Here is a 1,195-nt window from a genome sequence, read left to right as displayed (position 1 = left end):
CCGCCTGAAAGGGAAATGTGAGCCTCAGGTGACGGGGAAAATCTCTAAATACACGCAAATCATGTTATTTTTATACACCTGTGAAAGTTCTCTTGAGAAAAACAACAACCTCCCTAACACGGCATGTGTTCCGTCTCACTTCGGACAGAATGGGGTCCTTGGACAGGAAGTGGGGCCATTAGCGGAAGTCCGGGAGTGAGCGTGATGACGGTAGTTAAGGGTTTGGCGCCATCTGGAGAAGGTCAAAATGACTGGGAATAAATACCTATCCCCGCCAGCTGACCCGCAAACGCAAGGAAAACCTCAAGTCCTCAGAGATCGATTACACCATTCATGAGAAAAACACATTTCCCAAAAAGATTCTTCCCCCTTTATGAAATGCCTGATGCTTAGTAGGCGTTAAAGGCATACGTGAGTTTTCTCATTTTATGAGATCTTATTCTGCACACCAACATTAATAAATTACATTACTAGGCATTTAATTAGGAACTCTCAATTGCCAAATCAGGACAGGGTGTTCGTTTCCTTCTTAATTAAGCCTCCCATTTTGAGGTAGGGGAGTATTGGTGCGTTTACTTATTGCCTTTCTCCTTCCCCAGTAAGTTTAATGAGGCAGGAATTATGTCTGGTTTTCTTTCCGTTAGATTCCCAAAGCCTCGTGCAGCGCCTTGACGCATAGTAGGTACTTCACACGTACTTGCCCATGAATGAAAAAATTGTCCTTGAATTACATATTACAAAGATCGAGGCTTAGGGAGCTAATGTCATTTGCCTAGGGTCACACAACCAGGAAGGAGCAACACCGGGATTCTAACGCAGATTGTCCGAATCCGAATCCCAAGTGCAGCTAACTCCTGAGCAACCCTGGGTAAGTCACTAAGTCGCTCGGAACCGACAAGCCCTTGGCTTCACGTTGGGGTTGAGAAAGATGGACGGGCTGGCCCTCCGCGCCGAATTCGAATTCGGGCGGTGGGCTCGGCGGATGCACGTTGGGGTTGAGAAAGATGGACGGGCTGGCCCTCCGCGCCGAATTCGGGCGGTGGGCTCGGCGGACGTAAACGTGAGTCCCGCACTCCAGCCCGAGGTCCTCTTACACCCAGAGCCCAGCACCCAGGACCAGCCCTCCTGCCCCTCAGACCTCCCCGCTCCGCGCCCCGCCCCCCCGGAGGGGCGTGGTCCCAGCGCGGACACGTGC

Source organism: Myotis brandtii, unplaced genomic scaffold, assembly GCF_000412655.1.
Source record: "Myotis brandtii unplaced genomic scaffold, ASM41265v1 scaffold303, whole genome shotgun sequence".
Lineage (NCBI taxonomy): Eukaryota > Metazoa > Chordata > Mammalia > Chiroptera > Vespertilionidae > Myotis > Myotis brandtii.
Note: the sequence above shows the minus strand (reverse complement) of the source record.